The following is a 23413-nucleotide window of genomic DNA, read 5'->3' on the forward strand; positions in this document are numbered from 1 at the left end:
TAAATTCCACTAACTGGAATCCAGCCCACCTCTACTTTTATGACAGTTTTTGCCAGTAGTGATTAAAATACTTCACATTTTAAGTGCTTTTCATGCAGCAGCATTGTTTGCTCTTGTTCCTCTAAATGCAAAAATCCTCTCTTTTCAAACCTGTGTATGTCAAATAACAAGCAAGCTTCCCTGGGATGTAGGTAGAAAATCACAGGGACTGAAGTGCTTTACCAGAAGAGCAACACAACAGGAAATAAAGTGGAGGGACATTAACAGGTGCCAGTTTGGACTTTGGAAAGGAAGAGACATCTGGGGTGGCTAGATTAGAAGTGCAAACTCACTGCACTCACATGTTGTGGCCGGGCAGATATCCACTTAAGTGGTGCAGGTTTATTTGCCTCGCTGTGATTTTAACCGTTCAAGTCACAAGCTGAAACGTGCAGCGTGGTTCTGTTCTGTATGATGATCTGCACCGGCATAGGAACAGACAGGGACTCTCACTAACGCCCTGCTGTGGCTGCTCTACAGCTGGGAGGAAGTATTTGCTTGAATTTAGACCAGTATAGGACGTGTTGTTATTTGTGTGAATTAATTCATCTGTGATCAAACGACACCTTTACAGTTGCTAAACAGTCATTTTTCATACAGATTACAGCAACTCTATACAGTTTAAACTCATCAATAAGAAATTCAACTTACACCTATAATTAAGACGTGAATTGGAGGGCACAAAAGTGACAAAGAGATTAGCAGCAGGATAGATGACGCTGAACAGCGACAAAACAAGTGTCACCGCCTCAAAATTGGGTGGGACTGTCATCGCTTACAGGAAAGAGCCCAGTCAGTGCAACACAGGCAAAGTACATCATGTCAGCATCTGTGAAGGACGGAGCTGAAGAAGGTGGAGGGGTGAATACTATGTGGTCCAAACAAAAGAGGGGGGGGGGGGGGGGGGGGGGGGGGTGCATATGAGTTTATGAGTCCAAATGTGGGAGAAAAAGGGGAAGAGGGAGAGGGAGGAGGAAGAGGAGGGATGCATACTCTATGGTCCACATGTAAGAGGAGGAGGCACAAGAGGAGGGCATGGAGGACAGATGCAAACCATTAGACTAAATGTAGGAGGAGGAGGGGCAGGAGCAAGAGGGATGCATACTATGAGTTAATGAGTCCAAATGTAGGAGAAAGAGGGGGAGGAGGAGGAGAGGGAGGAGGAGGAGCGATGCATACTACTGTATGTGGTCCACATGTAGGAGGAGGCAGTGCAGGAGGAGGGATGAATTTTAGTTTATGAGTCGAAATGTAGGAGAAAGAGAAGGAGGAGGAGGAGGAAGAGGAGGGAGAAGAAGAGGAAGGGATCCATACTATGTGGTCCATATGATAAAATTCCATTCAACCTTTGTTGAATGGGTTGTTGTGCGTTTGTTGTGTATAAATGTGGGTTTTACTTGCAAACACAACAGAGCTGCGTTCGTTCGAAGGCTGAATGAAATTTCTACAATATTCATATTTCTTTGGCGCTATTGGTTTTTAAAAGGTTATATTCATTTCCAAAGCCCAACTCAGAATGTGCTTTAAAAACGTAATGAATAGCAGAGACAGAAACAAGGCCACTCAAGACGGGAGTCAAAGCAGCTGCTACAGCGAGAGGCTGATACAAACCCTGTGGAAGAATCAACGGGGGGGGGGGGTTACAGACCTTCAAGAACAAAACACCTGGTAGGCACAATCATCATATGCAAGGACTCTATGTGCCATTCATGTTTGTTTACATTAAAAATATATTATGATAGAACGTCTCCTAATTAACGCAATGTCATTTAGAATTTTTAATATTTTCTAACGGCATTCAAGCTCGGTGCACGTTGGAAACCACTGATTTCATTCAGTTCCGATGCTGAGACGAGTCACTGGGACACCTTGGAGTGAGACATAATATATTAATAAATACGTTCCCTCCAAAAAATGGAGCTTAGAGTCTAACGTGTCACCAAGTGTCACCTGCTTGAAGTTTACAGCAGACATATTTCTGCCTTTATGAGGCTTTTATTTTGTCATTGTGACTGTGGGGCCAATGGGGAACTTGTAACTGAGCTCAATAACTTAATATTTATCTGAAAGGTCTTACAAGAATCCTTTTTATTGATTTGGTCATAGCTTTTGTGTCGGATTGTTTTGTTACATAGTGTGAACAGGACACTCGCATCGTGAACCTGCGCTGCTGACAGAACGACTACAGCGGCAGCGTCGGAGCCGAGCTGCCGACGCTCTGAACATTTTGATAATGAGAAGTGTGTTTTTCAGAGCCTGAATGCGTGGGACACAGGCTCACTGCAGCAGCCGCTCAGTCTATATCTGTGTGTGTGTGTGTGTGTGTGTGTGTGTGTGTGTGTGTGTGTGTGTGTGTGTGTGTGTGTGAGACACAATCACAATGGATTAACACACTAACTGCCTCCGTTTAGGGCCAAATGCAGCGTCGTGCTGGAGTTCTGGAGGTTCTGATCGCGTTTGCAGGACACACTTCCTCCCCTTAAGGTTGCCTGTAAACAGAAAGCGCCTCAGGTCCTCGTGTCAGCAAACATTTGTGCTCCTGAACTGACCCTGAGCAAGACAATAGATCTCTTTGGGCATCACGTTCCTGTGGCGGGAGCCTCCACCTGCAGAATCGAGCAGTCCAGTGGATCGGCGCCCGTGGCTCCGTCGCCAGGCATCCAGTCTGAGCCGTGTGATAGGACGTCCACCCCGCTGCACCTTCACAAACCCACAGCTTTGCTGCGTGTGTAGGTTGGCAGCCTGCCCCTGTCTAATGAGGTGTCATCAAGAGATGCGGTGTGCGGCGCAGCACCTGGAGCCGCGCGTGGGGGAGCGCAGCATCTGTTTATAGCACATTCCACCGAGGACGAGCGACTGCGCTCGCGTTTGATTAGATAATGATGACAATATCCCACAATTGACAGAACATTTTAATGCAGCACACTGAAAACACAACATGCAAAAAAGGAAAAGCATAATCGAATTAAATCCATCCAAAACCAGTGAGTCTCTACTTTGTTGCTTCTCTCTACCCCCCACCCCGACCGGTCAGTCAGTTGTTCCAGTGAGGTGTGTTGGGTTTTCTCTACTCTCTATCATTCATCATGTGGGTCTAACCCCGGACACACGGATGCCTTCAATCTGACTCGTGAGGCAGGAGGCTTCGCTCATTGACCGGCTCAGAGGTGAGCTAATTACAGTGTTTTCACAAAAGCCTATTCTCACAGCAGCCATTTTGACACGTCATAATGGGAAAAGCCCAGGAATAACCACCGGCATTAAAAATGGCTGCAATCAATTCAGCTGTGCTAGTTTGCGCGCACGCGTTGCCTCAGAGGGCCACACAAGTGGAACAGAGCCGTCATTAGCGCTATTAGTGCAGCCTGGGCTTTTTCCTGCATACGCAGTGTGTTCCACCGCGGTGCAAACGCTCTGCTCGCGTGCTCTGCAGGTGCAGGTTCACGCTGGGGCTCATTTCCCTTCCTTTGCACGCGAGCAGACCTAGCGCAGCTCCACGTCTGCCGGTCTGACACGCGCTCCTGCCTGTTGCTGCCTAATGGGGTTTACAGCCAGGTCGCTCGCTCCGCTTTTAAACCCCGGCCGCAAAAGCTGTTTCATCAAACAAGCAGTGCTCGTCCAAAATGGACGCCGCATTTCGGCACAAACGCTGTCTAGCCTGGTGATTAGCGCCTTACACAGACCCCCCGGAGCAGGTTAGCTTATTTTACTCCTGCCTCGCTTCGGCTCAGATGAAGGCGGTGGAACTCGGTGCAGCAGTCAGTCAAGGAGTAATATTTGATTTCTGCCAGTCAATCTGGCATATTGTGTTAGTCAGTTCTGTGCGCGTGTGTGGAGGACAGGTGTGCAAACGCCTACCTGCCTATAAGACCTAATTATGAAACTAAAAAAGAACCTTCCTGCTGAGAAACGCTGTCTAGGTCTGAACCCGCCACAGTCAATGCGGCAGTGAAGTTCAACAGCAGCGTGGGAATTAAAGGGAAAAAGGAAGAGCATGTGTCACAGTTTCCCACAAATGAGACGGGAAATCTGCCGAACCCGCCTGTAATCTTTATTTTCATTCATCAGGAAAAATAAGCACTATTGACTCACCAACATCTGCTTCAGCGGCGAATGAATCATGGGAAACGTGTAAGTTGAATATGTGCATTTGTTACTGTTACCTCTCCTTTCACGGCAGAGCAAGAAATATGTACATCCATATATAAATGCAAAGGTTGATTTGAGTAGCGCTGCGCGTTCTCCAGGTGATCGATCATGCTCCTTATCCTACTTGTCCAATCTGCTGAACTTGCTGTTTGCTTCTTAAAGATTTTTCCCAAGGCGGCTGAAAGTGTTTTCATGTTACTAAAAAAAGAGGCTTAGACAAAACGAACCGAGCGTCTGCATCATCGTTCTCCGTTATTCCTTCTGCCTGTATTATGCATTATGCGGGTGGATTTATTGCAAATGTACATCCAGTAATCCAACACGATGCTTTGTACCGTTTATAACATAGAGGTTTGTATTATTATTATTATGATTGATGTAGTTTGTATTGTATAATTTGCATGCGTAGATATTCTAGTCAGCAAATAAGTATAATTCCATTTATTTGCTTTGAAATGTGTTTACAAAATGCTAACTATTTTTGAACTTAAATGAACTAACCAGTCAAAAAAAAACAATACTGAATGCTGGGACAGATCATCCACCATAAGTGTGTCCTGCAGCACGAGGTCAGTCAACAAAGTCAACACCCCCTGTCCTCTCTGCAGCGGGAAGAAGAGCCCATTATGTGTGGAAACCCCTTTGGATCCGGCCCGCTGTCCAAGACTTTGTGCCCTCTGGCCCTCATTTGGAAGAGGGATGTGACCTTCAAGCAGAGAGCTAAACGCCACGGCCCCCAAGTTCACACAGTCGTGTTATTCAGCACAGTAATAATGAAGCAACGGCAGCTTTTCTGAATCCTAAACAAAGAAGAGTCATTTTTACCCATTCAGGATAAAACAAACATACATAGTTATGAATGTGTTTTGGTTTGCTTTCCAGTGATCGTCTGCGAATGAAAGTAATCGTCAAGATAAACACAAACCTAAGTTGGGTCCTAAATGTTAAGAGACATTTTAGTGGAAGGATTTTGCTCTTTACTGAAATGGACTGAGCCCCCGTCTAAAAAGGTTCTGTCTCACACCTTTACTTGTTGTAGTTGGACATGTTTTGATGTGTTTTCCTTTTCCCACCGGAATCCACCGAAACCGCTGTAAATCCAAAGTGCCAACCTGTAAGAAGCAGCAGGGAACTTGTTTTTGCACTGTCGCAAACACAAATATTTAGATAGTGGATAATTATGCAAATCCCAACAAGCAACATAATTTTACAGATCTGAGTATCTCACACAGTTAAAGCTCGACTGGGAGGAAGGAACGTGCTCTCAGTCAGCTGCTGCTCCACTCCTTTCTAGTTGTGCCATGCCGGTGCTCTAATGGTGTGATGTAGCAATGGTTTACATGCTGCCAACTGCGCTGAGGTAAATATGTATTTAAAATGATCATGAATGTGACTTAAAGGGATGAAGGGGACGAGGGATCAGCAGAACAGTCAACTTTTCCAATCACTCAGGGTGACGGATGGCTAATGGCTCCTTTTACATCTTAATGATTAATCTTCCCACAGCATATTTTTATATTTTAATTGCCACGTATGCAGCATTCATGTTGCTGTTAATAGTCTGACTAACAGTGGCACTTATTCAAATTAGCCTTGATATCCCACTTTGGCACCAGCCTCAGAAATAGATGCTGGGAGATTTGTGCGGCGGCAACTCGACAAGCTCACGCGCCGCACAAGCCGGCGAGATAAGTTCCATTTGCTGCCACTCCAAAGTCACTGCTGGGTATGTTTATTGGCAAAAGTGTCAGCACGGAGGCAATTACACAGAGCCTGTGGGATGAACGCTTGGTGTGACCCTGGCTCGCATCGGAACAAGGTGTTTGTTTAGATTAAACTCCTCTTCTATGTTTACTTATGAATATTCTTGGCTGACACTCACAAAAGGATTTTGTAAATTAACTGTTGAGTGGGAAGTTTCTGGCAAAATCTTATGAAGGCTTTCATTGTGCTCTCCAGTAGACGTACGAATGACATTAGTTTGTACTAATTTGGACTGTAGAGATGTTATTATTACAATGAATATCATTATATTTTTGTATAAGTATAACATATTTGCTATTTATAATAAATGACACAATGAACAAATGCTAATAGTATTGGTTATGTTTACCTTAGTACTGTACACACAGCACTGTTAACAGTCTGAGCAACAGCAGTTCTAAAAAAACCTCAAACCTCTATTAAATACACTGCATCTCATAGCTCCAGGGTTACTGTGATTCCCCCCCTTGGGCTTTATTTATGGCTGTGTGGGCAGGGTTATGGAGAGCTCATTGACTTGGGAACAAACGTATGCGTCCATCCATTACTTGAAGTGCCTTCCCTGCTCTGAGTCAGGCGGTTGCTGGAGAGGATGCGCCCCGGACCCGGCGCCGGTCCATCACAGAGGCAACGCAGGAAGACAGAACCATTCACACCTGCTGGCAATTAGGAGCCGCAAATGAACTCCTCCCCATTCTACCTGCATTAACGCAGAGCCGTCCATATGAACTGACTCATCAATTTACCAAGGGAATAATATTTAATAAACATTATCCAGGCGAAAACATCCTAACGAGTGCTGATTAGACACAGCATGCTAACACCCCCCTCACCGTCTTATGGTCTTTTGTTCTTATGACGTCAGCAGCCAAAAATACACAACAAACAAGCCAAACCACCAGGAAGGAGGCATTTGAGAGCATCTCAAAGTGTCGGGTGTCTGCACTCATGTCTGGAATTGAGAATTCAAGGCTCGGCGGCGTAGCACGCCAGCAGCGCCCGGCAGCTCGGCGAGCGCAGCACCGCTGTTAATTTTCAAAGCTGACACCCAGAGTGAAAAGTCAAAACCTTGGGGAAATGGTGAGAGAGTGCGAAGGGGACCTGATGGTGTAGTGGCTTCTTTCACAACTCGTAATTCAGCAGTGACTTTGTGGTCTGCTTCGATCTGTTTCTGTTGCCATTATCTGGAGAAAAGAGGCTTTCCCTTTGCAGAGGGTTAGTTCAAACTTCCAAGTGAAAGCGATGGCATGCAAGATAAATCAAAGGTTGACAGCTGTTACACAGAAACTGCATAGGGCGTTATATAGCTGCACTACATAGTGCAAAACACAATAGCCGTGTGTGGAGCATCCACCTCACTGCTAGAGGGCAGAAGCATGAGTCAGGATGTGGTGACTTTTTCAATATTTAACTAAAGCCTGTGCTTTTTTTCTTCACACCAAACTCCTACCTCTGTGTCTTAAACCCAGCACCAGCAGGACGCGCCCTGTGCTGTATAGGCCTCCTGCAAATTTAATCTCGGCCCGAACTCATAACTTTTCCGTGAGTGACGGTGTCAGCTAAAAGCTCCAATCGGGAGAAAATGCGATCATGTGATAGACTTTATGGCATCGTGTCGGCTCCACTGAGTCTCTGAACAATCGGGCCTTGACTGCGCTTCGACTTTAACCCCAGGTCCGGCTCCTCGAAGGCTTTACACGCTCGCTGCTGTACAGTATGTGCTGTGAGCCTGATTCACGAGTCAGCGTGGGACACGGGCGCCGCTGTTTCTTGAGAGACGACAGACAGTTTAAAATCACACGCCACTTAGATTAGCCTGCCCAGCACCAAACTCACCCCACAATGATAATTAGTGGGTACGTAATTAACGGTACATTAGAAAGGAAAATGGTTTGATCAGCTAAGGTCACGTTAGAACAACTGGTAGAACACGTACACGTGTAGTGAATTAGTGCCGTCTCAGAGGTGATGAACCAAATAAATAAATATTAACTTTGACACCTCCGTACTCTTGGGTGACTTTTTCCTCTTTCCAGCTAATAACTTCCCCAAAAAAACAATCTTAAATGGACACAGACCCAACTGACAAACTGTAATATGGAAATGATCTCTATGATCCAACACAATTGTTTGCTCCCTACTGATGAAAATCTCCGAGCAGAAAAACAATATCTAGCAGCTCATTGCAGGGAGGATAATTGTTGTTCCTAACAGTATGTACCTTGTGTAGGAGTGTGATTAACCAGCTTGGCTCGAGAGCTGGGACGCGGCCCAGTTTCAGCTCGGAAACAAAAGCTGTGCAGCGGACGGTTGCAAACAGGACGAGGGAGCCGTCAGAACGCAGGGCGGGACGACCGCGGGTCCTACGGCGCCAGTACAGCAGGTAACACGGGCCATCATCACAAACCGCCCCTTCATAATGTGACAACAGCTGGCCACTGAATGAAGCACACCTCAGGTGGAATAAACAACAGGATCATCAGTGATACAGTGGTTTTAGGAACTAATGTTGAGACTCTGTGAATCTTCACTATCAGGACCACTGACAGATACATTTTAATGAAACCTTTGCTATGTGCATAGACTGGGCTTTGGGTTGAAACCAGCCGCCCGCTGGGGAAAACCGCCGATACCCTCAGCGTGAACAGGCTCCATGTCGTCAGCCGTATGAGACACCGTGCACCTGCCCAGAGAATCATTACATCAGCCGTCGATACGTGAAGCAAAAATTACTTAAGAGAGTCTCAACCTCCTTATGAGGTCTTCATGCACAGATAATACTGACATGGAACAAATACTATATATTGACGCAGGACTTTTACCTTATTAAGCTTGCTCTTTATTAGCTGGGCCTTTAATGATTCATCCCTCCCTCCCTCTGCAGCTCCGTTTACTTTAACTCGCACTGAGCGATCTTGGACTCGAGCTGAATATTTCCCTTTGTTCTGTGAGGATGTGGGCCTCTGGTCTGCTTCCCACCTCCTGTAGGAGTGAGAGTGAGACGCAGGGAGGACCAGGTGAGACTGGAGAGCCTCCACGAGGCGCCACTTGGTTTCATATGGTGGAGACTGCTGGGCATTAATGACGACCACTGGGTCCAGTTACTTCCAAACATCTTTGGCACAACTGGCCTCGTTGGTGTCAACAGCTGGAAACGGCATCAAATGTTTTTGATGGAAACCTCAGAAAGAAAAATAATTAATCCTGCCGACTTCAGCTGTAAACTGCTCATTATCCGCACGCAGATGCATCATTCTGGGGACAAAAGCAGCGGGTCTCGCTGGTGTTAGCGACGTGTGTTTTACTGCCTGTGGACTCCTCGTTTATGGCACAGAGCTAAAAGATAAAACCTCCTCGTAAAAGCTTCATTGCTATGTGTGACTGAGATCAAAAATGTAATCCTTACCCCATCTTTCATGGAGCTTTTAGGGTTTTTTTTTTCTCTCAAGTTGTCTTGTGTGATGAAACCTTCTCAACAGACAAAAAAAAAAAGAAGCAGAGAAGTCAGTTTTAATGCGATGCTCCCACAAACCCTGGTTTCCAAACCAGAGTTCTTAGGGGAAAGTGCTCGTCTTAGCCCCCTCTGTTGCCATGCAACCGGAGGAAACCCAAGTGAAGCATGGCACCTTTACTCAAGTTAGAGTGTTTTTTTTTACCTTCAGCACCCACTGTGTTGAGTTTTTAAACACACTCAGCACAGTTAGGCAGAGAGAGAGGCCTCAGAGGACACGCGGGCTCTCTCAAAGGTTTGCTATGTGCAAACAATAAGAATGCGCTTTGTGCCAAACTCTTTTACGATATTTCACTTAGTTTTCATGTGCTCTTTGTTCGAAATACCTGAAGGGGCCACAAAGGACAAACGCTGACTCCAGTCGTCGCTTTCAGAGCTTCAGTAAAAGCGCGGCACCGCTGTTAGAAGAAAACAGTCCAACGCGTTGTCGGACAATCGCTTTTTTATCCAGACAGAAAATCAATCATCAATCCACAGAAATGGGTTAAAGCTGTTTTCAGTACGTCCCACAATACGAATGCTTGCAAGAAAGCAAACTAGAAATGAAGCTAATACTGGTTATCTGTGTTTAATAACATCCCTATTGTGAATGAGTGACCGTAAAAGCTGTAGCGTCCAGTCAAAGCGTGTGCAGAGCTTTAGTAATGTTAAGTGTCACTTAAGGAAGTTTGTTAAGTGGTCGTCTAATCCCATCCCCTGTTCAAAGCAGGAAACGCTTTTAGTTCCACCACTGAAAGGACTGTGGGCTCAAATGTCTTGTGCGGGCGACCAAACAATCACCGTCTCACTCTATCCCTCATTTACATGACACCCAAAACCCACGTATTTGCTAGCAGGACAAACGCGTTTTGGCCTCGTTTCGTTTTGCGTTTTTCTTCACAGTAGTCGTCGTTTTGTGGAGGAGAAAACAAACCTCCTCTTTGGCTACTGCACCCTATTCCTCTAAGTATTCGAGTCAATTCAGTTCAGTTTTATTTATGTATCGGCACTTTACAAAGTCCATCTGAAACACAAGAAATTCCACATCAAGCGAGACTTTAATTCATACTGTGGGTCAGAAAAGAACAAGAACAACAAGAAGCAGCAACAGATCGCAGCCAGGACAGTTCAGAGCCGCCTCTAAATGCTGCTACTCATCATTACAGTATGTTGCCTGGGCCTTGTACCTGTATGCGCCCCAGCTGCCACGAGGCGGCTTCTGTGACCGGGAACCACGTGCACCCAGGAGTGAACGCGTCACGTTCAATCAGAACCTGCGTGGGATTAACCCTTCGTGACCGTAGCGCCCTCATCTCTCGCCACTGGAGTGAATGAGGCATCGTTTCCCGTCTGCGCGTCCCGATCGCAGGCTCCCTCCTCACCAGACCCCCCGTGAGTCTTCATCCTCAGCGGGAGTGAGATGACAGGTGGAGCCACGGCGCTTTGAGCTCCTCACCCCACTGTGCACCCGCTTCCTCAGCATCACTCTGTGTGGTTGGGACTCAGTGCTCCCTTCTCCCCGTGACCACACCAGACAGCCAGAAAGGGATATGCACTCCAATTCAGCTGTCAGCCCCCTCTCGTATGGCTCGTCCTCCACAGTGCTCTCTCCAGCCATGCTGAGATAGAGACATTGGAAAAGGAAATAGCCTCTGTCACGAGGAAGAAAGTCATCACTGAGATTTCTCCCGGGAGGAACATGTGTTTTTTTTTACCACTATAGCTCATGGTGCCCAAAAATACATGGAGCATCATTTTCTTTTGTATTGTCTCATATTAAAAGCAGAACAATGTGAACAAATGTTGGTCCAACACGTTTCATTTAGCTTTTTGAGATCATCATTACTCAGTCATAGATGACTGACAGGGTCAGGAGACTACTTCTATTCACCTCCGCGCTACCTTTGCTCTGGAAGCCTCGTGGCCCACGGAGGGTGGTCTTCCATCATCATGTAACATCACTGAGCACACGGGTCAAGCTAAATGTGCATCACTTCTATTACAACTAACAATGAGTTTCATCAAAGGGTAGACTATAGGAAATGCAGTGGCCTGATTGGGCAATCAGTGCTTGCTGAACAGACCTTATTACTGATGTGAGTCACAGGACGTATGCATACGCTGATGCAGCCGGACTCACACGAGGACGATTCTTTTTCCTCATTATTAATGGTTTCAAACGAAATCATTTTTTTTCGGATTTTGCAGTTTTGCAGGCATTTTAGTTAAAAATATTCTCAGACAAATACACAGAGACATCTCGGCCACGCACTGTGTCTATCTTTAGAAATGTTTTACCCACAATGCTCCTTCATACACACGCTGCCAGCAGTGCATATTGAAGTGATCCTCAATTAACCCATCAATCAAACGTGGTTTTTGCCACATTCAGGATTCATTTCTCGTATCAGTCCAAGGTGACAGGTCTCATTTTGCCATTACTTTCTCAAAAGCCTCCATATGTGGAGGAATTTAAATCCAACAGACTTAATAAAGGGAGCTGAGAAGCAAACAGCCCAGAAAAAGCAAAAAATAAGGCAGAGTCCTCAAGCTTCGCTGCAGAAACCGTAATTAATTGAAAATAATTATTGCTCGCACAGACTGAATTACTTTGGAAAATGGTCTTCGAACCCTGTAAATGACATGGTGAGAGCTTAGTTAAATTCTCCTTGAATATATTTTAGATGGCTGTTTTGCTAATGGGATAAAACTTTACTTGATGATGCCTGGAAATGAGCTACAGATGAAGCATTTTGTGAAACGTTCAGGGCTGACCCCACATATTAACAAGAGAGGAACAAAATGACACTCAGACGCTCACATTTGTAGCAATATGTACTGAGCAGCTCCCATTTAAAATCCTGCCTCTGCTCACCTCTGCTTCATAATTTCATCATCCGAGGAAAGTATGTGAATTTTTGTTTTACGTTGTGCTGTCCTATTCTTTGATATCAAAACTGATAAAACAATAGGTGAATTTATTTTACATAAAGTAAATGTGCTTCCCTTGGAGCATATATAACATATAGTTACAAGTACAAGTGTGTACAGCATACTGTAAATGCTGCAAATCCCCAAAGACAGAATACATGTTAAACACTAAGAAGAGAGCGTGTGCATTTAAATGCATATGGAGTTGACATGAACAAATCCCCCGGTATGAGGGGAAAAAATCTCATTGGAGACAGACGACTATCAAATGTGTGTGCTCTGAGAGGTCAGAAAATTAATTCAGCTGACTTCAGAGGGTTTTATAAGAGTCCAGTCCCGCTGAAGCAACGTTCAAGGTCACTTCATCAATAGTGAAGCAACATAAAAACAACTCAGTGCTCAGTGGGACTAGACTACGACATACAGTAATGTCTCAGGATGGAAATCTCACTTACTGTACTACAACAGGGGGATGGTGAACAAAAATGGAGATTGAAAATAAACAGGATGAATATAGTCAACCAATATATGACCAACATTGGTTTGGTCCCTAGTCTGTCGTTAGGATCATGGCAGCGTTTCAGTAAACACTGCTACAGGATGGGAAACACATACAAGGCAGATTTATGTGCAACACTAATTAATTCTGCTGCGAGGTGTTGATCAAACTTCAAACAGATGAAAGCTGCTTGGCATCACCTGCACCTAATCCAGCTGATTCTCTACATTTAAATAAGCTCATGTGAAATATGATGAAGAGACAGATAAGATTTACATTGGATACGACGACAGCCAGTTTTCAGTAGTCGTCCTTGGAGATGCCACGTGCGTAAAGTGCATGAACACGGGAGCGGAACAGATGTCCTTGTTGTGCAAGTAAGACAAGTGAGGAAACCTTTCTCAGACTGGCTGGATTTATTTCAGCAACGTGTCAAACGGCGCTGCAAAGCGAGAACGTACAGTATCAGTCAATGCCACGCTGCTCCTACAACTCCGCCAACAAAAGGCGCCTTTTCACACAAGTTAAAGGACACAAAGTTATGTGTGAAGAGCCATTATGGCGACGCGTTAATGCTGCAGAGGCGGCAAATGTTTCATGTACCTTCACCCTGATTAGTCAGCGACGACAGGCTTAGCTTCTGTCACATATAGTGCTGTCCATGAAGAACAACATGAGAGGAAAACTCAACAGCTGGACGTCAGTCAAGGCCTAATAAGGACAGACATCGTAAAGAAACACCTCATGCCTAATTAAAGTATTTCCTGGTTCATATTGCTCTTTCAGCTTTTATCTGTATTCATCCTGCACTATTTTCTATGTTCATGTTTGATTGTGTTAATTTGCTAATTCCTAGCAGAAACAAACATGAACCTAAAAGTAAATTACAGTAGGTGGCAAAAACTGGGTCAACTGTCAATATACAGTAAAGTAATCTAATACAGTAGCCATTGTAGGGATGTAATGTAATAAAGCATGATAATATCCATACAGTGTGGAGCGGGCAGGTGTGTCTGGATGTTGTGTTTCTGTAGGAGATCTTCCATCCTAACACAGAAAGGAGGCATTGCTAACGTGCCAGACATGGGGAGGCACTGCTCACGCGGCAGCCTGGCTCTGCTGACACTCAGATGCTTTCTTTTGGCTCATTTAAACACGGCTTGGTTCATTTACATCACATTGCTAATGCTTCAAATAAAGATAAAAGACAGACGTGGTTTGATGCACTTTTGTTTACACTAAGACACATACAGTATGTGTCTCCATTAGCCAGATTGCAAAGCTCATTTCATCTGTCTTAGTTTTTCCTTGTCACGTGCAAATGAGAGTAGATCTCACTGCAGCACACATGGTGATGTTGTAATGCAACACAAGTGGAAGAGGGTAAATATGAAACGCTCACAGGGCTCAACGTTACCTAAAAATGACTATCACAGAAAAATGTTTAGGAAAAGTAATGAAACGTTCATTAAAATCGTAACATGGATATGCTCACAATAACGTCACAAAGTTACACAGCATCTTATTTATCCTACCATATCCTGTTTGATGGTAGTAAGACTACTGTAGGTTAAGAAAGTCCATTAATCAACTTAGGCTGACTTTGGGGCAGCAGGCGTCAGTCATGCTCATTGTTCCACAAAAAAAAAAAAAAACATAAGTACATGACCTACAATTAAAAAGGGACATGAAGAGAGTCATTAGAAATTACTAGTAGTTATCAGCAAAATGATTAGAGTGATTAGACTCAGTGCACTCACTAGAGAGAAGCAGAGCCGGGGCTTTGGACTCGAGCAGGATGGTAAATAAGGTCTCTGGCAAAGGCCTAAAACTCATGTAAAGCTGAGTAATGATTCCTTTCTGTTATGAAGGGTTTGAAATCTAACAATGTAATTGTTACCTGTCGCGTGTTGGAGGAAGCACACCTACAGTAATCTGTGAGTACATTCGGCCACTGTGCCGCAGATAATGAGTGATGACTTCCATAAACGCGAGTGACTGTGAGATCAGGTGCCATTAACCATCCCTTCATACCATGCAGACCTATTTGTTCCCTGCTTATTGACATGCTGTGTAAGGTGCCTCCGTATTGATTTGTTAGTGCAGACTGTCTAAAGCTACTTCAGATGTTTGATAGTTGGAGAAATGAGGCCGCACTGGTTTGAGTGCAGGACAGGCTGTTAGATTAACGTTGATAAAATTGGCACGTCAGCCGCTGTCCGTGGTGCTGATCTAGAGCCACTTCACATTTAGTGGATCTTAGTATGTTTTGTTGAACTTTGTGTTGACAACACACTCTTGTTAAATTACACCAATCACTTTCAAATATAAAGGTTAAATCAAAGTCATACTTTTAGCAAATCACCTGTTTTTCTATCTCTTTCATATCACACATACACACACATCCACGTCACGTCGCCACTGCACCGATGCGAAGCCTGTGGGTCAGTTTGCATGCATCATCCAACTTGACCTTTTATTCTGCAGGAACCGTCACTGCATGTGTGATAATTGAGTTGAATTCATTAAGGTAGAAGACCTTTCACCTGTGGAGCTTTCACTCCTCAACACGTTCTGATTTCTGAAGGACTAGTATATCAGTAGAACATTCTAATAAATAAGATGTGTAATAAAAAGGCTCACTATAAATGGTTTGTAATGTATTTTATCTATACTGTGTCAGTAACTGCACGCAGTAATTTAACAGGGAGTTTAGAAGCAATAGTGGGATTTTATTTCACCAACATTGTGCACCTGCAAAGAGCAGATGCTGTGGCCTCTGTGCAGTTCTGTGACATTAACACAGTACTTGCCTGGCTTTTTTCAAGTCCTACTTTCCCCAAGGGCTACATTGAACAGTGTCTGCATCCTTTTGTTCTCATTATTGGGCCATCAGCACACCATCACCAGTATGGACTCCCCACCCCCCACAAACGGACAGTGTAGGGCTTTAAATCGTGCTTTAAGTACAGTACAGTATGCACCGCCGCGTAAAACAGTGCATCAGCTTCAGACCAGCCAACAGATTGTTTTTAATTACTAAAATATTCCATTAAATTAAAAACTTGACTTGATTCACATTTTTCACAGATGAAATGCTGTTAATTAATGTTCAAATTGTGCAAAAGAGAATTTTACAGCACTACAAACTACATTAAAACACAGTGTTTGTGCATTACTGTGTACTTTCTGCAGCTCTAATGTGAACTATAACTCATTAGCTTATCCGAGTTCAGGTGCATACGACACACTTTTAATCTATTTCGATGATGTTTTACAAGTAATATCAAACTGTTATTTTGTCATAACCTAGGGCTGTTGAACTATTTTCAGTAAATGCTAAAATCATGCATTTTCTTTGCTCTAATAAGCCTCCTTTTAAATTTCCAAGCAAAAACACAACAACGGGAAAAAAGTAAAAAAAAGACCTGCTGATCAGGATATGATGCTCCACTGCAGTACACGCTGGGAGGGTCAGGACCACTGACCTGTAACGGATCATCGCACAGGACTCTGTATAAAAGGGACAATGTTGAGTAAAAGTTTAGAAGTTTTAGAATACATAAAGAAGTACAACGAAAAGTAGCAAAAGTTCCCTATTGGTGAATATTCCCAGGTTAATACATGAGGAAGTCTTCATCAAAAGCAACCCAAGAAAAGAACAGGAGAGGGCATTAAAGCCACGAAGCAAATGCCGTGAAATTCTAGTAGCTGAAAACAAATTATCCCATGGAGACATTTAAGATTCATTGAGGTATGGGCACACGTTCCCATGACAGACCTGTGCTGAAACACCGCAGTTAATCCAAGCCTCCGGTGGTGCATACAAGGCAGCAGGCATAAGGACATCAGCGTTTAACAAGGAGTCTGCTCTCGTCATAAACCCAGTTATTCAAGTTTGAGACATAACCAATAACTCCAATGCCTCCTTCGCCTTTGGCAAACAGGATTCAGAAGACGTAAAGTCTGCTGTTAAAACGCTGCAAGGCGTCAGAGGAGTGACGCGTCTGATTCCGATTCTTTTGGTCCAGGCAGCGTGAAAACAACAATGATAGTATATGAAACCAGTAACAGAAGGGAAGTACACAGAGCCAGTGGCGCTCACATGCTCAAACAGCGCTAGCGCCTTCATGACTGCGGTTCCTCGTGTTCGATTCACTGGCTTGCTTGTCGTTAGCTGTTAGCTTTGCTTTGCAACAAAACTCAAAATTGTGGTTACAAATTTGAGTTATACCAGTTGCTCTGACAGGTTCTGCTGCAAACACAGCCAACAAAGTTGACTCAGCCACTTCACCATCACCTGCTTTGAAGTGCTCCCTCTCCGCTATATTATTTCTGCATGTTTCCACTATTTTTGGCTCCTTCTCGTTTGGGGAGAAATTCATAGAGAACACTGTCAGGCTCTTCAGCTTCAACAGCGAAGAGGCAAAATTAATCTTTAGCCGAGCAGAGCGGATCGGTGGCCGACAAAGCAGCACAGCTATTAGGGCTGCGGAGGAGGCCGAATGCGCTCGTGGTCGTAGATCGACGCAAATGACTGCGCCAGGGGATGACAATACCCCTCTGCTGGAGCTTCTGCGAGATGATCATTAGCGCGCCGCCTTTGATTGATATGGCACATTTCCGATGGCAGGTGGACGACTCATCTCAACGTGGCAGTCCCCAGCGATTAATCTCAGAACGATGCATCTGGAGGAGTTGACTCGTTCTAGATGGGCTGGTGTAAATTAAAGTGTATAATATTGCGGCACAGCCTGAGTTATTTGACTCAGGCTAAACTGGGATGTCGGGGTTTCCAATCATTCAAAGCCGCTGCTTCGGTGGCTTGCGGGGCCTGATGAATGTATACGAAGGGACACAAAGCAAGTGTCAGATTAATAATTCAGTGCAGCCTCGTGACTCAGGCGGCGTACAGTGTTAGGACTCGTAGGTGCAGCCCACGCTGGAAATGACTTAGCACAATACCAACAATAGCAGAGGACTAACTAAACCTGCTAATTAGCCGCTTTGCAAGAGCGCTTCAATAACAGGTAGGATGGGGCGTCTGTAGAGGTACGAAGGAGGCAGGGTCTGGTCACATTATGTTGAGGGCCAGACATGAAGCAGGGCTGAGCTGATTAGCAGCATGTGTGGTCAGCAGAACAATTAAGAAAAACCATTAACCTTGAAAAATAACAGTAAAAAGACAAAAATACAACAACGCTGGCTTCGGCATCCAAGGTTAATGGTTTGGGAGAAAACTCTTTCTGCCCACAGGAGATTATTGTAATTATAGGTTCTAGAGGAGGCAATTCTACGAGTGAAATGAGATGTTTTTTGCCCCCTCAATAATCGCAAGGCCATATGGAGAGAATAGAAAATCTCTTGATATGAAAGAGTATGCTCATTTCACACAGTCTAAAAGCTGGGCTTGTTCTGAAGTCTTATTCAGGGAGGTTCAGTCAAAGGGCTCCGAGGCTGCAGAGTTCAGTGGTTCCCCTGAATCCTTTCATTCCGCTAATGTCGTTTGCTTGAAAGTAAAACTGTCTGAGAAGACATTGTCTGCTGCAGATATTTTAATTGAAACTGAGCAAAGAGGTTCGTCACTTGCTCTCTCGTTTTAAAGACTTCTCCAATATTGTAAAACTTTCGGTGGAGAGTTGATGTGAAGTAATTTCTCCTTCTTTTAACAAAGTCTGTCAGAATTTGAGACACCACACACTTTTTTTCCAGTACACATCTTCTGTATAGCGAATAGGGAATGACAATTGGAATATGACTTCTGTGGAGCCACGTGTGCAGCTGAGGCCTTGGATCGTGACCAGCACTTCCCACCACAACATTAGAACCACCCTGCAGACGTGCCTGCTTGGTTTATGTATTATCCCAAAGTGTACTTTTGTTTCTTCCTGCATTTAAAACAGAAAATTACTGACAGACACACACACAAGATTAAATATAAAAAGCCCATCTGTCAGGTTGTAAGTAATAACAGCTTCAGCATTTCCTTTTCTCATTTGGAACCCAGATTGTGCTTTTATGTCAAGTGAGTGCCAGGTGAAGATATTTTTTAAATCAGCAGAAAATGAACCGGGTTCTGTCCCCGCCGGACCCACATGTCATTTACTTTTACTGTACAAAAGGAAAAAAGTCTAAAAGTATTGCACTTATGCCTTTGGAAAAGTACCAGCAAACTTTGCCCGTGCTGTATGCTTTCACTGCACTAGTGTTATTATAATTATGCAATTTAATCAGACCTTTACAAATAAAGACTGTTGGAGTTTTAAACAAGCCTCATGGGGCCAGAGGGCAGAAAACTCCTGCAACACATTAATGACAATGTAATATTTAAATGTAAATCTGAAATACGCAACATTTCACCTTCAGGCAGAGAAGTGAAATGCAACCCCTCTAAGCCCCTAAACCCTGTGTGCGCCAAGTTCACGGCCCAGCAGTCATTCATCCTGATGAGCTGTCAACTTTGAAACTATATCCAGCCCAGAGCTGAGGTGACTGGAAAACTAAAGCCACCGTAGGCGCTCTGATTAGCATAGCTGATCTGCTGTACAAATGTTGTGTCTGTGTCTGTGTGCTGAGGCCTGGACGCCCTCCTTTCTTCCTCTGTGGTGACTGTACGGATGCTGCAGTGTTGGACAGGTCCCAGTCTCACCTTGGAGGCCGAAACCCAGCTCAGAAGCAGCCGCACCTTTAAAATACAATCAATTAGAACAAACACGCGCGTCAGGAGCAGCAGTGCTCAGCGTATTCACGAGGCATTTATTCCACCAAAGAAGAATTTGATCTTAGGGAGCCTAATAAAAGCTGCTACGTAGCCTGTATACAGTAGGAAGCAGTCAATACAGGCTGAGGTGCGACAGACTGCAGAGAGCGTAAGAGTAGACTGTTCATTTCATCATGCGTCTGGCACACAGCGGTAATCAATACGGGAGCAGGGTGATGGATTATACCAGGCCGGATCATATACACCGGAGGGAGTCGCCCAAAATAAGGTCACATGTGGATCTCAAGTCTCTACCAGCATCATGCTGTAGGAGTCATTTACCCGGACTTGGCTTTAAATCACACTAAATCTGGTCAAGAGCCGGCGACTTGTGTTCTGCATTAGTGGAAACCCAAGAACAAGCGCGTTCTCCACCGTCCGTCCACGTGTGACAGATGGGCCGTATGGTGTATGTTCGTGCAGCACGCTGCAGCACATCTGGATTTTCAGAATGTTTTAAAATCCTTTTCGTGCTCATGAATTGAAAAACTGACCCCGTATTTTCTTGCGGGTACTTTTTGTATTTGTTCAGTTGCTTATCAAATTGTGAAATGGAATTTTTGGATCAATAAACAAAGACACATGGAATACGTTTGTGTCCGAGTGCACGACTGTAGTTTGAAACAATTCAGAATTTCCTGAAGCTACTTGTTTTATTTTTATTTGTTCTCTTCCTTCCTCTGGGTTCTACTAAACGTATACAGACCACAAGCGTGTTTCAGTCCTGTGTGGAAACGCACACAATACACATAAACGTGTACCGGTTGTTCCGTTACAGGAGATGCTTTTTCCTCTCCATTTCTCATCGGGTTTCCTCTATCAAATTCCTCCTGTGTGTTTGCTATCTTTTCATGGTAGGTTGAGCTTTTCTTGCATTGTCAGGCTTGTTTAAATTTTTAACAAGCATGGGGAAGAGACACAGGGAGTGAGACGAGAGTGGAGTCCCTCAACTGAAACCTAAGGTATTTCCCATGAAATGCTGTGCAGTGACGTGGAATAGTCTTCGCCTTTTGTGTTTTCCGATGCCATTGGCCCCTTTTAACCAAACAGTAAAGATTAGGTATGCCTTAGCTTCACAGTGCAGGGTATTATACCAAGAATAGGTATGAGCAGGTGTCTTTTACTGAATATGCTTTTACATGTTTCTTAATTTAATAGTTAGAGAAGTGTTTTGTGCAGTTGGTCTTGGCTTGGCTTACGTAAGCTCTAGGGTGATGAGGTCTCAATGAAAAGAATTATGCTAATCAGAAACAATTTTCTGTTATGCCCCACACATGCTTTCCTTGATTGAAATGTAATTGGGTAAAATCATGAGCGGAAGATCTTGATCATGGATGGCCCAGCAGAAGCAGCACCGCGCTTCATGTTGTTTTTAACGAGGAGTCGTCTGATTCTGTCACAGGTGCGAAGGTAATTGAACACCGGCAGACATCAAAAGGCACCGAAGAACCCGGACAACAACAGAAAACAAACACAGACAGCCATGCAAACCTGGAATTGAATTCAGTGTCAGACACGCTCACATAAACAAAGCATAAATTATTTATTTTAGGCCGGAGGAAATTATGTGGACATTTTCCAGGACACAAAATCCACTGACGCTGAGATCATGTGCTTAGTTTAATCTTCTGGGACTCTAGGGGATCTGGGGGTAAGTTTACATTCTATAATTATTTCAGTACCCTAAACTCATTATGCTGAAAAATAGAATTTAATTCCTGGCATTGTGGGCTTTGGAGGACCGTAGATCTGCATGCGGACGTATTAAACATGGCAAAAAAAAAAAACACAGTACAAACTAGACAAAGCAGTTTCACTAAAAGGCATATTAGAGCTCTGTGTCAAATGCTCACAACAAACAAACAATTATGAATAACTCGCAAGGATCAACAGAATGATTCATCTTAAAGAGGACACGCATCTGTGTGGGCAGAATCAGAAGATCACACCTCAAATCACCGGACTCAGCGACTGGAAGTCAGGACATTAAATGAACAGTAATAAACCAACACGTCTGCACGTTTATTACCACCGAGGAGTTCTCCACACGCTGGTTTTCAGTTATGACTGCTTGTTTGCTTCTACGCCTTAATTACAGTTAAATGCTTCTAAATAGAAACTGAACAGAAGCCTATGATCCCTATGAGACGCATTTGAGAGGATGCCAATGTCAAATGAAACGCAGGCAATTGGAGCGCGTTGGCAAACTGGCTCCATCTCCTGGAGGAGACAAGAGTTGGGGCTCCATTCAATACGACTCCATCCTCACATACGCTCATTATGCCGTTTGCTGATTGCTTATGGAAAGTTATGCCATATATTACAGTGACGCACTGTATATAATGCATATGTATTAGGTTTGACACCAATATTTACCCTGGCGGTGCATTTATGTGTTGACTTAAAGAAATGTAATACAATGTGTATAGATTTGGACAAATAAACATTTTAGGGTGAACATTAAAGGCCAAGCAGGTCGGATGTCTGGTGAAACTGAACTGCAATAAAAGTTCATTAGTTCTATTTGTTTGGGGAAATCTGTAAGTGCACTGAAGCATGAATTGGTCATCCATGACCAGTAATCATGTCCTGTCTATTAGACGGTGCTGCTGGGAAATAACACAGGGAACAAGAAAGAGCTATGAAATTCCTGAAATTACCACCGCTCACTTGTCACAATCCAATTACTTTGTCTATGTTTGCAGCCGATCGCCGTCCTCCTCCTCTCAGTTTCAATTCATTTCCCGAGGTTAACACCTTATTATTTCCATGACACATTCTGTAACCTGCACCCAAATATGTCTTTACCCTCGCAAAAACCTAGAATTAGAGAAAGAGAAAGAAATATTAAATCCCGACACATATTAAAATGTCAGCACTTTGATGCCTGAAATGATATATGCTCCATGTTGAATACGCCGCTGCCCTGTGTGGCTCCCAGCATATTGGATTTTCCAGTGGGGAAGCAGCGTTTATTTCCAGCTGCATGGCAGGCTTTAGAAAACAAGGGCTGATCCTTATTGTGCATTTTAAGCCGGTCCCTCTCCCTTAAATGAATTCATTTAACACACACTTCTTGGGGGTTTGTGTGCCAAGAAGCTCTGAGTTACAGCTGCTCCGCGGTGCCAGCGCCTCAGTCCAAATTTAACTGAATAGCTGGAAGGGAAGCTGCTCTCGGGGCAGGTCCAGGACCGCGCAGAGGCGCCGAGGCTGCAAAGCACCACCACAAATTCCTTTCTATGCGAAACAAAAAGTACAATATTTACTGAGGCGTGACGCGTAACGTCCTCGTGTGTCTGCGTTGGGTTGTGAGCCTTTGTGGATCTAAGCGTATTGATTCCAGTCTTTCCTTTGGTGCTGATACTTTTGATTTGATTTTGCCGTTGTGTGAGAACACCTCCCTCTTCCCACTGCTGTGAAACTCCCAGAGCCTTATCACTGGATACTGCTGTCCAATTCACTGGAGTCACAGTTTGTGAGTATAATACATAATTTTCCTTTTGTTGTGAAGTGTTTCTAAAAGACCCGTGGGTCTTTGTCTCGCCTGCTTTTCTTTTCTTCCTTCACTTCCGCGTACATGCAAATCAACAGAACTAAATGAAATAAATTAAAACGGTAGAAATAAAGCACCCACTGGCCATCGCTGTTTACTCCCTCATGCAGTCGTAGCTCGTTTGCTGTGCAACATTTTCTGAATAATATATTTCCCTCCGAACAAACGTGAACACAAAGGCTTTGAACCACATTGTGCATGTGAGGAACTGTGCCGCTGCGTCTGTGA

General features: G+C 44.2%; 1 protein-coding gene across 10 annotated transcripts in view; it reads right to left on the reverse strand.

Annotated features, from left to right (window-relative positions):
* Window positions 1-23413, reverse strand: part of lingo2 (leucine rich repeat and Ig domain containing 2) — a 251085-nt gene that overhangs the window by 168949 nt on the left and 58723 nt on the right. For 3 of the 10 annotated variants that reach the window (XM_055512305.1, XM_055512310.1, XM_055512308.1), the window contains one exon: window positions 16301-16385. The exons of 3 other annotated variants lie outside the window; for them this stretch is intronic. The gene's annotated coding sequence lies outside the window, so the exon portion shown is untranslated. Of the gene's footprint in view, window positions 1-8790; window positions 8935-10360; window positions 11062-16300; window positions 16386-19057; window positions 19558-23413 lie in introns of those variants that run through there. 4 more of the 10 variants (XR_008695838.1, XR_008695847.1, XR_008695845.1 and 1 more) reach the window with 4 other exon arrangements.

This window comes from Betta splendens, chromosome 10, assembly GCF_900634795.4.
Source record: "Betta splendens chromosome 10, fBetSpl5.4, whole genome shotgun sequence".
Lineage (NCBI taxonomy): Eukaryota > Metazoa > Chordata > Actinopteri > Anabantiformes > Osphronemidae > Betta > Betta splendens.